Source organism: Schistocerca americana, chromosome 3 (genome assembly GCF_021461395.2).
Source record: "Schistocerca americana isolate TAMUIC-IGC-003095 chromosome 3, iqSchAmer2.1, whole genome shotgun sequence".
NCBI lineage: Eukaryota > Metazoa > Arthropoda > Insecta > Orthoptera > Acrididae > Schistocerca > Schistocerca americana.
In genome coordinates, this window is record NC_060121.1 from 888,990,030 (window position 1) to 889,002,099 (window position 12,070).

The following is a 12,070-nucleotide window of genomic DNA, read 5'->3' on the forward strand; positions in this document are numbered from 1 at the left end:
TTATTTTTGTGGGAGCTTACACCAGAGTCAGATTGCGAATTTCACATTTTTGTTGCCTTTGTCAGTACATTTCATTGCAGGGAGGTTATTCTTGGGTCCCATTTATTATTATATTTTTTATTTAAATATTTCTCTGGGGACGGTATTGCTTCTTGGCTCCATTTCTATATAATATTGTCATCTTAAAATTTCGGTGGGAGGTTACAACTGTACAGTCCTTGACTCACAGGATCAATAAATAAATACAAAAATACACTACTGGGCATTAAAATTGCTACACCAAGAAGAAATGCAGATGATAAACCGGAATTCATTGGACAAATGTATTATACTACAACTGACATGTGATTACATTTTCACGCAATTTGGGTACATAGATCCTGAGAAATCGGTACACACAACAACCACCTCTGGGCGTAATAATGGCCTTAATGCGCCTGGGCATTGAGTCAAACAGAGCTTGGATGTCGTGTACAGGTACAGCTGCCCATGCAGCTTCAACACCATACCACAGTTCATCAAGAGTAGAGACTGGTGTATTGTGACGAGCCAGTTGCTCGGCCACCATTGACCAGACGTTTTGAATTGGTGAGAGATCTGGAAAATGTGCTGGCCAGGGCAGCAGTCGAACATGTCTGTTCCAGAAAGGCCCGTACAGGACCTGCAACATGCGGTTGTGCATTATCCTGCTGAAATGTAGGCTTTCGCAGGGATCGAATGAAGGGGAGAGTCACAGGTCGTAACACATCTGAAATGTAACGTCCACTGTTCAAAGTGCCGTCAAACAAGTGGTGACCGAGACGTGTAACCAATGTCACCCCATACCATCACGCCGGGTGATACGCCAGTATGCAGATGACGAATACACGCTTCCAATGTGCGTTCACCGCGACGTCGCCAAACACGGATGCGACCATCATGATGCAATAAACAGAACCTGGATTCATCCAAAAAATTGACGTTTTGCCATTCGTGCACGCAGGTTTGTAGCTGAGTACACCATCGTAGGTGCTCCTGTCTGTGATGCAGCGTCAAGGGTAACCGCAGCCATGGTCTCCGAGCTGATAGTCCGTGCTGCTGCAAACGTCGTCGAACTGTTCGTGCAGATGGTTGTTGTCTTGCAAACGCCCTCATCTGTTGACTAAGGGATCGAGACGTGGCTGCACAATCCGTTACAGCCATGCGGATAAGATGCCTGTCATCTCGATTGCTAGTGATACGAGGCCGTTGGGATCCAGCACGGCGTTCCGTATTACCCTCCTGAACCCACCGATTCCATATTCTGCTAACAGTCATTGGATCTCGATCAACACGAGCAGCAATGTCGCGATACGATAAACCGCAATCGCGATAGGCTAGAATCCGTCCTTTATCAAAGTCGGAAACGTGATGGTACGCATTTCTCCTCCTTACACGATGCATCATAACAACATTTCACCAGGCAACGCCGGTCAACTGCTGTTTGTGATGAGAAATCGGTTGGAAACTTTCTTCAGGTCAGCATGTTGTAGGTGTCGCCACCGGCGCCAGCCTTGTGCGAATGCTCTGGAAAGCTAATCATTTGCATATCACAGCATCTTCTTCCTGTCGGTTAAATTTCGCGTCTGTAGCACGTCATGTTCGTGGTGTAGCAATTTTAATGGCCAGTAGTGTAAAGAAATACATATCGAAACATTTGTATACGCATCTCTTGCATTCACTCTGCCAGATTTGCACCTGGTGGCCAAAGCTGGAACCAATTTCTTTTGCAGCGTAAATCGGTTCCCCGTCAACGCATTAGAATATTTATCAAGTTTCGCTGTCATTCGATAATTACAGCCCACACTGGACCTCAGTGGCTAGTTGCAATTGAATTATAGCCACCTGGTATCTTTTTGAGTTGACCGGTTACAAACGTAAGTTGACAATACTGCAGTACTGATAGCACATTTTTTTTTCGTTTCGTAAATTGCACAGTTTTACGTTTTTGAACATCTAAAGCAAGACTTCAGTCTTTAGAGAGATGCCTCGCAAAACGCTCCTTCGATCGATTTTTATCATTCCTCGTCAGTCGGAGGCCAGACTTGATTAATAAAAGCTCCAAACAAGACCCGCGTGCGTCGTAGCTGTTTTTTTTTTTAGTCAGCCTGAGAGCGCAACAGAGGTGCTCAGCAAATTCCAGTGGCATACACTACGAGAGAGCCGCGGTGGATTAAGGGCAAGTTCACTGCTAAGATTCCGAGAGTGTATGCTCCAACAAGAGTCGGACAGCATATTATTTACTCCTAAATTCATCTCTCGAAATGATCACGACGGGAAGATGGCAATTAAGAGCCCGTACCAGGGTTTTCTTTTGCCGACAATCATTCGCATCATTCGTAGTTGAAACCAGATAGAGGGTAAATGATACTGATATCAAAAATACCGTCGCCCCGGATCTACGATATTTCCGAACCGCGGTGCCCCCGCCCCCTCCCCTTTCCACCCCATTGATCATCTGAGATAGGACGACATAAAACTAAAAAGAAAGCGATTTTTCAAATGTATTTCTGAAGAGTTTGATATAGAAGTTAAAATGTCCTGCTCCCAGTCGGCCGGTTTGAGTCATACCGCCGTAAAAAAAAATTTAAAAAAATGGCTGGCTCTGAGCACTATGGGACTTAACATCTGTGGTCATCAGTCCCCTAGAACTTAGAACTACTTAAACCTAACTAACCTAGGGACAGCACACAACACCCAGTCATCACGAGGCAGAGAAAACCCCTGACCCCACCGGGAATCGAACCCGGGAACCCGGGCGTGGGAAGCGAGAACGCTACCGCACGGCCACGAGCTGCGGACTAAAAAAAAAAACTTCATTCTGGCCAGGAGAATAAGAACTCTTCAGAAAATTTGCACTCTTTGTGTTGCCTAGTAGCTAAAAACTTTCTCTTTTGTGTGATATAAAATTAAATATAGGAAACATAAAACCAGAAACGAAAAGAGACAAGAAAAACAGTGCACATTTCTTCAATCCTTAGGTCCCAGATTATTTTTCTCTCTAATCTTGCTACAGCTTTCCTTTCTGCGAAAGATTCTATTACCTCACCAAAGTTCGTTAAACGTTTTGCTACATAAAAAATCAAAATGTTTGTGTCTAATACTGAAAAATCTGTTAATACGAATGGTATCTAAGACTGGTGAGGTTTCTCGATTTCATTACGTCTATTTTGACACTGTCAGCTAGATAAAACGAGATACGCCTTTCTAATACTGCTGCAATTGTAACATACGCCAAATAAGCGAGATTGTTTTGCCACAAACGGCCAATTTCATCTACCTCATTTAAACAAATAACGCGACTGAATATAATTCCCAAAGTACCAATATCAAATGCCTATTAGGCCTACTACAAGTAAAAAGTTTTACGCTATGAAATAATTTAATTTATGTGCTCCAGTTTCTCAAGCATGGGATCGAAAAGTAGTAGTACAAAATTTTTATATAAATTTGGAATCGTCATTTTCTTCCACATAATGTTGAAGCTTCTTCTCCTTCCTCGTTCTAACAAACAATCTTTTTATCGCTAATTCTGTAACTATCCCTGCCATTTTCAAAACTTATTCTCCGGTTAACTTCACTAACCCTGCCAGAGTCACCAGTTTAGCTATTCCGCGGTTATTCTCCGGTTGGGCATTTTTACGTGTTCGTACAACGCGGTTTCTGCGCTATTCCGAGAACAGAACTTAGTGGCTGCTAACAGGGAACTGTACAACTGGCCCTTAGTAATGTAGCGCTCTGGCAAAAAATTTCTGTCAAAATTTCATTTTCTTGCATACACCAAGAAGATAATGTGTAAGCTTTCTTACATGTTGCCGGCCGTGGTGGCCGAGCGGTTCTAGGCGCTACAGTCTGGAGCCGCGCGACCGCTACGGTCGCAGGTTCGAATCATGCCTCGGGCATGGATGTGTGTGATGTCCTTAGGTTAGTTAGGTTTAAGTAGTTCTAAGTTCTAGGGGACTGATGACCTCAGATGTTAAGTCCCATAGTGCTCAGAGCCATTCGAACCATCTTACATGTTATTCCTGTTGTCGTTTATTTCCACTCTAGTAGTATGAATCTATGGATTTCGCCAGTAATTATTTCAACGCTTATCATTCGAACACCCAATCAACCACAGAAGCCAACAGTGGTTGGCATTCACCTATTCGGGTTTATTTGGCTCAGCTCATAGCCCCGACCCTTTTTCTCTGCGTAAAAGTTTTTTTTATTTGTAGATGCGACGGGGATTCCCCTGGAAGAGACATCACGTATACTATGCCCGCATCCAAAAATCAACTTGTGATTCGTTCAGAAATCAGCTTAGAATGTGTTCAAAAATTTGAAAAACCAACTGGGATGCGTGTCAAAATCATATGAATAATCGATAAAGCAACGTGCGCAGGTTACTAGGCGCTTTGTAAAACAAGGTTTTGCTCTTCAAGAATATGAATTTGGTGCCCCTAGAAATTGCAGCGCGGGGCAGATACCCCGGTTTGTCCCCCCGCCCCCCCCCCCCCCCCCCCTCCCGCCACCAGAGAGCCGGGTTTGTTGTTGCGTGCGAGACCAGTTCAGACAACTGTGGACATACGATATCACGCAAACATTTTAGCAGTACGACTTCGCAGCCAGTGTGTTGGCGCTGTCTGAACACGGCTGCTGATCTGCACGCTGGGGCGAGGTTGCGCTCTCATGTTGCGAGGTTGGCAAGCCTGAGTCGCGACCTGCTGTCGTTCTGCTCTTCAGTTGCGCAGAAGCATTTGAAGAGGAAGGTGTGTGATTGCGTGTGGACAACTGCTGCATCCCAACGGCCGCTCGTTGTAAGTTTACATCCCACGCCTTGTTATCAGTGTTTGAGGATGGTATACCATTTTGATAAAAAAGAGTTTGTTGCCATTATATCTGTTGGTTAACGTGTGCGTTACTATGCATTTTGTACTGTCGTTTCCTCTCCGGCTGAGTATAATCGTGTATTAGTCATCTTAAATAATAGCTTCTGGTCACGTATGGAGAAACAGTGATTACTCATGCGTTGTGTACTTGCGAATCGAACAACATTCAACAGAAAGCGGATAAATTGTTGCACTGCAAAGACATATTATTGTAGCAGTGTGCTTAAGTCTCTCATCAAACAGTTTCTATTTTTATTAAACACGTTTCTAATATTAATTCGAAGTACTGGATACGATGTAAAAGTGATAGCTGGTCCAGTAGCGTGGGACCACAAACCTGTTTCTTGTCAGCAATTCAATTTTAACCTCATCTTAGAGCATTTACTGCCGTAATTGACTCCGCAGTTATCAAGTCGGAGAGGCTGCTACATATAAAATTATTCAATTTGTTGTACAGTAGGTTATGTTGTTATCAATGGCACGCAAGATCCGAGCCAGCGTCTAGTATGACAGCGGACAGGAGCTGCACCCAAGTAAGGTCTGGCGAAAGGGAAAGTGGGAGTCAGAGTAACGGCGGGCTGGCCTTGGACACGCTACGTCATCAACATGGACGCCGCCCAGAACTCGATGCTCAATTTGCATCAGCTGGCCCAGCAGTCTGCAGAGACCGAATTTGTGCTGCAGAGTCTCCGAGATTTTTAACCGCTATACGCTGCTCTCCGCGGACGCTACAATGAGTCCTTTTGCCACCGTTGCCTGCTTCTGTTCACGTTACTCTTTTCTTTCTTACGCGGTAGCTAATAGAGCGCGACCAGAGAATTTCTATTGTTTGTGAAAGAGAGCCACAGAGACCCCACTCAGGCAAGCGGAGAAATGGACATCGAAATCTGGAGTACCATGATGTCGAAATGACCATTCGGTATGAAGTTCGAAAGATGTAACGTCAAAGTCTGCTTCCTAATTTTTGTCTACGAAATGTCAGACATGAACAAAATTTCAGATCGAATGTGTGTGGTGGACATTACTAAATAATTCGAGAAGACAACGAGTACCTGCTAAAACAATTCCCGAGTAAAATGTGCAGGTCTTCTGTGTCTGACGTCTATGGCGAAATGTTTGCTTAGGTTTTGGTTTCTTATATTAAGCTGTTTAGTGACACATACGTTCAACCTGTCATTCGTTTCGTATCTGAACTTTATGGACAGAAATTTAGGAGCACATTTGATCGTAGATGCTTTAAACGTGCGACAGAATGTTGATTTTCGCAGTCATGGTGGAAAATACATGTGCTAAAGTGGTTTTTACGGTCTGGTGATGATATTCTAGATCGAAACTGCTATGACAAGGGATTTGTTTGGCAGTACTTTATTTATTTATTTATTTATTTATGCATTTATTTTACCTGGCAAGATTAGGGCCTTCAGGCCCTCTCTTACACCTAACCAGGCATACTCAGATTCAACAAATTTCAGTGTCTACAGAAAATTAGGACATATAACATGTTATACAGTATTAATGTTAAAGAAAAAAATAGAGATTATAAAAGTAGTACAATGATAATTATAACAATCAAAAAATAATTATAACAATCAAGAATAATAAAAATAATAATAATAATGATAATAATAATAATAATAATGACTATGTATATGAAAGTATACTATGTGAAACTCCTACAATACACCTGTGGAGAACCACCAATACCGAAAATATTTCATATGTATCATTTTTGTTATTTACTCTTTACCTTTGTGCTCCTTTGTTCTGTAATTTTCCGTAATCTACGTTTTCCTCCTTACTCAACAAAACTATTGTAAACGTCAGTAAAATTTTTCTGCGTTTGTGACCGCATTGCCAATGACTAAAACTACCGACGTTTCGGTCACTGTTGCAAGTGACCTTCTTCAGGATGTTTGTGGAATAAACAAAAACATTGAAGAAGGTCATTTGCAATAATGATGGAAACGTCGTTAGTTTTACATATTGACAATGCGATCACAAATCGTGAAAAATTTTATTGACTGTGACAATGGTTGCAGAAGTCTACGTTTATATTGTTAATATATCTGTTCTCGGCTTGCATTTATAGCTGCACATGTTCTTTAAGCTCACGTGCACAGACTGGATGGGCGCCGCGTTGTTGGCTTTGACTATAGAGGTCTGCCGTTGTTCCCTTGACACGATTCATTAAGTGAAGGACGGAGCCCGGTATGCCAGAGGGGCTGTTATTATGCAGATGCAGCGTGCTGGCGGTGTCTTCGTGTTCGTTTCTTTTTAACGCCAAGCAGGGCGTGTCGCGCGCGCGTGGGCATCCCATCCCGTACAGCCAGCTGACGGGAAAGCTCTGAGTTACTTGCTCAACCGTGCGTTTAAATCTCCCACTAAAAAATCATCCTCGAAAATCGCGCGCACACTGTCACGGAAACCTCAACGAAATGTTTACTGTCACACAGTCCTGTTCCAAGAAGCCTATTACAAGGAAATCAGCGTCTGCAGTACTTCAGAAAATCTAAGGAAAGTACATCCGTATAATACCTCAACAGATTTGTGACTAGATCGAAATTTTCCAGAGGGGCACGACGCAGCACGTTATCCTGTACCTAGAGTCAACAGTGATCCCATACTAATATTTGTTAACATCGGGGACGAGGGAGGGGGGGAACGGATGCCCCTACTAAGATTTCCTTTAATCAGACTGGAATCAATTTGATCTTGTTGCGCGCAGCGAACATTGAATGTAGAAAATGATCGACGCTTTATTACACAGATCTAGATTTCAGCTGTTACAGAGACATCTTCAGTGCTAAAAATGACAACACAGGAGAATCAGGAACAAATATAAGATAGTTGACAACAAGTGCAAACATAAACACCACATAGTTACATACAGTATAACAACAGGTGACATTAGTCCAAAGTGGCACGTAGTCAAAAATATTGGCGGTGTACTGCGTACAGGAGTCTATCATGAACTGAAGCCATTGCTTACGTGGTTGAACAGGAAGAAAATGTGACGTCATAGCCTTGAGGTTCCCTGTACTGGAGTACTGGTGAGCTGTTAAGTAATAGTAAAACTATGTAATTTTAATTTTTCAATTAAACTGCAAATAATGGTTAAACCACGGAAAGCAAATCACATGTGTGGAGCCATAAGTACAGCAAACGGCAATATGTGTAGCACGGTATGTCATGTATTTTTGCATTACAAACTGGTGGAAGAGGATTCATTTAGAACTCCATACGACACGGAAAGTACAGTGTTAAAATAATGTACCAAAATAATTAAAATTTGAAGAACTGCAAATAGTACAGTAAAACGTGGAGCACCCTCTCTGGGCATAGACTGCAATCGTACAACTCGTGAAATTACATTAGCATCATCTCTGGACTTACAGTATAAACATGTGGAGTAAAGCAACATTACAATGTCGAAAGGAACGAAGCTAACCAGTGTCGTATAAATGAACAAATAAGTAAAGTGAAGGAATGAAAATAGTACAATCAAAATAGTGTGCCTCTTTGGGCATAAATTAAAATCATACATTAAAAGTTCATTAGCACCGTCTCTGGGCTTGCAGAACGAATTTTTTTAAATTATGTAGCTTTACTATTATTTAACGATTCACTGGCACCTTGATAGAGGGCACAACATTGCTTTTTTTTCGTTCAACCACATAAGCAAGGGCTTCAGTTCATGTTAGACTCCTGTACGCACTAAACCATCAATATTTTTTACTACGTGGCACTTAGGACTAATGTCACTTGTTGTTTCATGATATGTGTCTTTGTGGTGCTTACGTTTACATTTACGATACGTTGTCAGCTACATATGTTCCTGATTCTCCTGTTACGCACTTTTTAGCACTGAAGATGTCTGTGTAATAGTTGAAATACAGATGTGCTGTAATGAAGCGACCGATTTCGCGATCAAATTTGCTGTACTTTTCTGTATTGTGAGCATTCATTTAGTTTACGCATCCATTTAGTTTATAAAAATTAAATAATTTATAACTGCAGGATTTGGACTTTTATAGCCTAAAATACGTGAAAAATGATCATTACAATCTGAAAATACCAATAAAATGGACGTAAAAATGATATATAAGGCAAATGGGAAATGAGCTATAAACTGAACTAGAGCAACGGAAATCTTTATAGGAGATTGGAACTGAAATTACAAAAAGGATAATTAATTAAAAATGGCTGTGTTTTTCTTTAGTAAATTTCGTTCTTTGAAGATGTACGAAAACTGTCGTGTATGAAAGCGTGACAGAAACAGTAGCGAAATTGTGAAGTGGAAATTGTGAAACGTGCATGCAAATGTCCATAAAAGAACATCCTCGGCTGTACAGGACAGCTAAATACCGTTCGGTCAGAGCACAGATGTAAGCGTTGCCAGTGTCTCTACTAAACAGGTATGGAGCTGCACAGCATTAGGACAGTCGTGCCCTAAAAATAGGATTTAGCTCCTAAGAAGATACAATAAAACAAAGGTCGTCACTGTTTACCCGTATCCCGTTACTAGGAGACATACCACATCCTGCACAGCACACACCTAGGGTCAATCCCCCCCTTCCCCTCTCCTCCGCCCACACACACACACACTTTCCCAACAGAAGGAGCGCACTGCAGCACCTGCAACAAATGTAAACAAAGGGTTACACAAAATCGCCAGTGAGGATGCTTCAATAAGGAACATAAAGTGTCTTGCGAAGAAATCAGGAGCACTTAATCTATTCACTGCAAAATATCTTGGTAAACTGTTCTAAAAACATCAAAGTTAGCCACTATTGAACGACAGGAACTACACAAAGTGATTACAATTCATGGCATAGCTCTAATGTGAAAACTAGTGCAAAATTGCAAATGATTCTCTGTGTCAATATACCACTTGCGCAGCGCAAGATCAGCAGAAACGTTAACAACATATCGCCGAGTCAGGTACGGATATGTCGTGAACAAGAAGAAACTTGTATTTTGCTTAAGTTTATCAAAATTTTAAATTACCAAGAGAAAATGAAGGAGAAGTAAAAAAAAAAAAAAAAACGAATCTAACTCGATGGGTATCAGTTACGTACTGCCGGTTAACGCCATAAATTTCAAACCGTGTGCTCGCTTTCGGGATTCATTGATAGTTCATAACCCGTACAGTGGAGATGCTTCTTGATATGAATCATGTCTAAGGAAATAATACGTATAATGTGTATACACAGGAACTGATATATTAGATTTAATTAGCATGCCATAATTTCTTATTATGTAGCTCTCAAGGTACATAAGTAATGTATCTAATACAATGACGGTGTTTTTCGATAGGTGTAGCTTGTTTGTAGATGAACATTTTATATTGCTGTACAGCTATTGAAAATATATGTTCTTGAACAATGGATAACATTTTGGACCAAATTACGTGCTTATAAAGCTTTGTGTAGAAGATCCATATACTTACTATTGATTATGTGAGATGACTGCTGTAATACTTGTAAATTAAAAGCGGCGATTTCACTTTGTTTATAGACAACAAACTCCTCAGTTGCCTATTACGATGCGTTTTATTCATAGAATAGGTTCATACTCAGTTAAAAAATCATCCTCAGATATATTGTTTACGCCGAGGAACGCACGGCTACTTAATAAAATTTTCATGTTCAGATAACACTAATCGTCGTCAGCTGCAGTCAGAATTGGAAAAGGGCCGAACTTAACAAATTATATTACGTTACCCCATTGTTCTCCGCATAAAAGCTTGAAACAAAGCCAATAATTGAATCGAAATCGGTTGTCTGAATGTAAGTAGAACATAATTAGGAACTGGAGTGTTCGATTTGAATAAACACACACAACATTTGCGAAGAACTATGATGCTTGGAGTAGATGCAACTGAACATTCTCTGGCGAGCAAATTAGTATTCATTTTATGTCGTAGGATGCACAGACACACACACACACACTTCCTAAGTCTCCACTCAATGTGAAATGAAAATCTGTTTTCCCATTAGTTTTAATTCTGTATATGTCTGAGCAGAACATTCACATCCCTACACCTACGAACTACACATCGAACCAAGTACCCGATGACAGAGGCCAAGTATCCGATGACAGAGGGGAAACTGAATCAGATGCTCACTTCACTAAAAATGAAAGGCAGACATCAATCGGTTCAACCTCTGTTCGGAACATGACAAAACTTTGTTTGGCATGGTTGTGTGGAAGATGTAGCGCGTTTCCTTCCTTTGAACAATAGATTGAATACTTCGTAAATTAAAAGAAAACCTCAACTTACTCGCGCAACGCCAATCAGGACATAACTCTACTTTTAATATGTATCTAAATCATTACTTTAAGTGAAAATCCCATTACCTCCAAGAAATTTCCAAAGGTTTTTCCGTACAACGAAATCGAGACGTTTGGATGCGTAGTGTGGTGCTTACCCACATGGCCACGAAGTCGGCAACTCTTTCGTCCAGTAATCGTGAACAACAGTCATGTACATAGGAGGTTGTCCAATAAATAATGCCCAAATTATTTTTACAATCGTTAATATATATAAAAAAGTCTCTTCAGGTGCTTCAAATTTGATGTTTCTTCTACGCGTATGCGAAAATTCAAACAATTCCGACACAAGGCAGAGCCTTACACCTAAACCTGCAGATGTCAGACACTCAGATCGGTATCAAACGTTGTGCGTAGGACGTATCCGTGAATAATAGCTTTGTAGGTCTCTCGTGGGGAAGTTGGTAGAGCCTGAGGCTGTCGTGCTAAATGTCCAGCGTTCAAATCACACTCACGATAATTTGTTTTAACTGTTTGCGCGTGAAACTGTTATATGGGAGAATGTTTTCCTGACATGTAAAAGGACTTGTCGGAGTTTGTAGCAATGTTCTTTTGGGAGCCCGCTTAGGCTTCGTTAGTTGAAAGTACGAAACCTATAGAGTACATCTGTATACTTGGGTGTGGTGTTCTGTCGGACATGTGCGACAGAACAGTACGCTTGTAGTTTCACAGAATAAACTTAAACAATCGGAACAGCAGAATAAAAAAAGCAACTGTGTCACACGTGCGGAAGTATTAATAGTCCCATATAACACTTTCATGCATCATACAGTAATAAAAAAATTGTCATCGTGGGGTATGAACCTATGACCCTTGGTACGGCGATCTAATGCTCTACCGACTTCTCC

The 12,070-nt window shown here is 41.1% G+C and overlaps 1 protein-coding gene across 1 annotated transcript in view; it reads left to right on the top strand.

The window, feature by feature from the left end:
* The first annotated feature begins 4,689 nt into the window (after positions 1–4,689).
* The window catches only part of LOC124605427, a 139,052-nt gene continuing 131,671 nt past the window's right edge, over positions 4,690–12,070 (top strand). The window contains exon 1 of the mRNA XM_047137086.1: positions 4,690–4,817. The gene's annotated coding sequence lies outside the window, so the exon portion shown is untranslated. The remainder of the gene's footprint in view (positions 4,818–12,070) is intronic.